Genomic DNA, 2,989 nt, shown 5'->3' on the forward strand with positions numbered 1-2,989 from the left:
GTTGACTCGGTTCTGGTCCACTCAATGACTGGTGGGCTGTTAGACGAAGCGGTCCCGCTTGCCGTCAAATCTGTCGACTCCTCTCCACAATCCAGACAATATCCAGTTTTACCTTGTCATCATTAGTAGCTGGGTTAGCTGAACATTTAGCTCACAGGAAGAGCATGCTGCGGCAGCAGGCATGCGCATTAAGCGAAGGTACAAAAATCACAGCGCCAACTAATGACCCGGCATGGTAACTACAGCACCTGACCTGCTCCTGAAAGAAACAAGCAAGGCCCACATACCCCAGCCAGCTACAAATCCCCATGAATGCATTGTTACACCATTCTGAGGATTATATTGCTGCATTTTTAATAGACACCGCTGTGGTGGTAGCAGTGACTACAATGTACACCGATAAAAAGTCTCTGGCAGGATCAGCGGTTTTACTTCCTGAACAAGAACAACCCATGTACCAACATGATACAGTACCACACATCTCACTAAACAAACCCCACAATGCGCGACGGAAAGATGTTGGTTACAAAATACAACATGCCATGCCCTGTACAGACTACGGTCCCCTGGAGGATGGATGAGTCTGACTTGAAGGGACTACAAAAAAATTGTGGTCAACCGGCCCCTCAGATGTAGGCCACTTGACCTCAATACCTCATGCTCAGATTAAACCAAAAAATAACCCATGGTCTTTGCCATGTGTCAATAGGAGGGAGGTATCTATCACGCAGAAGCATTTTCATAAATAAATTTAAAAAAAAATTATATAAAGCTGTACAAGCAACTGAAATTATAGCACTTATACATACAGGTCCTTCTCAAAAAATTAGCATATTGTGATAAAGGTCATTATTTTCCATAAAGTAATGATAAAAATAAAAACTTTCATATATTTCAGATTCATTGCACACCAACTGAAATATTTCAGGTCTTTAATTGTTTTAATACTGATGATTATGGCATACAGCTCATGAAAACCCAAAATGCCTGTCCCAAAAAATTAGCATATTTCATCCCACCAATGAAAGACAAGTGTTTTTAATACAAAAAACGCCAACCTTCAAATAATCCTGTTCAGTTATGCACTCAATACTTGGTCGGGAATCCTTTTGCATGAATGACTGCTTCAATGCGGCGAGGCATGGAGGCAATCAGCCTGTGGCACTGCTGAGGTGTTATGGAGGCCCAGGATGCTTCGATAGCGGCCTTAAGCTCATCCAGAGTATTGGGTCTTGCGTCTCAACTTTCTCTTCACAATATCCCACAGGTTCTCCAGGGGTTCAGGTCAGGAGAGTTGGCAGGCCAATTGAGCACAGTAATACCATGGTCAGTAAACCATTTACCAGTGGTTTAGGCACTGTGAGCAGGTGCCAGGTCGTGCTGAAAAATGAAATCTTCATCTCCATAAAGCTTTTCAGCAGATGGAAGCATGAAGTGCTCCAAAATCTCCTGATAGCTAGCTGCATTGACCCTGCCCTTGATAAAACACAGTGGACCAACACCAGCAGCTGACATGGCACCCCAGACCATCACTGACTGTGGGTACTTCACACTGGACTTCTGGCATTTTGGCATTTCCTTCTCCCCAGTCTTCCTCCAGACTCTGGCACCTTGATTTCCAAATGACATGCAAAATTTGCTTTCATCTGAAAAAAGTACTTTGGACCACTGAGCAACAGTCCAGTGCTGCTTCTCTGTAGCCCAGGTCAGGCGCTTCTGCCGCTGTTTCTGGTTCAAAAGTGGCTTGACCTGGGGAATGTGGCACCTGTAGCCCATTTCCTGCACACGCCTGTGCACGGTGGCTCTGGATGTTTCTACTCCAGACTCAGTCCACTGCTTCCGCAGGTCTCCCAAGGTCTGGAATCTGCCCTTCTCAGGGTCCGGTCACCTCTTCTCGTTGTGCAGCGTTTTCTGCCACACTTTTCCCTTCCCACAGACTTCCCACTGAGGTGTCTTGATACAGCACTCTGGGAACAGCCTATTCGTTCAGCAATTTCTTTCTGTGTCTTACCCTCTTGCTTGAGGGTGTCAATGATGGCCTTCTGGACAGCAGTCAGGTCGGCAGTCTTACTCATGATTGCGGTTTTGAGTAATGAACAAGGCTGGGAGTTTTTAAAAGCCTCAGGAATCTTTTGCAGGTGTTTAGAGTTACGTCGTTGATTCAGATGGTTAGGTTAATAGCTTGTTTAGAGAACCTTTTCATGATATGCTAATTTTTTGGGACAGGCATTTTGGGTTTTCATGAGCTGTATGCCATAATCATCAGTATTAAAACAATTAAAGACCTGAAATATTTCAGTTGGTGTGCAATGAATCTGAAATATAGGAAAGTTTCATTTTTATCATTACATTATGGAAAATAATGACCTTTATCACAATATCAATCAACCTTTATTTATACAGGTAAATCCCATCGAGCCTCGAGGACTCATTTACAAGAGAGACCTGATATATGCTAATTTTTTGAGAAGGACCTGTACAAGTTTCACTTTTTGAATGGAATTAGTGAAATAAATCAACTTTTCATGATATTTAATTTTATGCCCAGCACCTGTATTCTCAACTAAAGTAGATGTTATAAGTCAGATCTGTGTGGGACCACACTCTCAGAGAATTTGTCTTATTTTCACATTCACCTAAAAAAGTTCTTCCAGAGGAAAACTTCTGCAAGAGAGAAAACCAGGAGTTTCAAAGGAAGGTTATGTTTCAGCCAGACTGTGTTCACTTCGTTTTTATTGAAATTTCTGATACAAACATATACACATTGATCATAAAATTCCATCAGCTGAGAACAAATCAAAAATCTCCTTCAATTATAAATTAGTAAAATTATAATTTTAAGCAAAAAAGGAAAAATCTTCAATTGTTTTAAAATGATAAAAATTTATTACAGCAAAGTCATTTTGAAAAACAAACGGGGAAACACAGTTCTCAGTTTGAGTCAGGCGTTCTCTGGCAGAATAATACAATAATCCATCGGTAACATCTT

Source organism: Nematolebias whitei, chromosome 8, assembly GCF_014905685.2.
Source record: "Nematolebias whitei isolate Nwh7 chromosome 8, NemWhi1, whole genome shotgun sequence".
Lineage (NCBI taxonomy): Eukaryota > Metazoa > Chordata > Actinopteri > Cyprinodontiformes > Rivulidae > Nematolebias > Nematolebias whitei.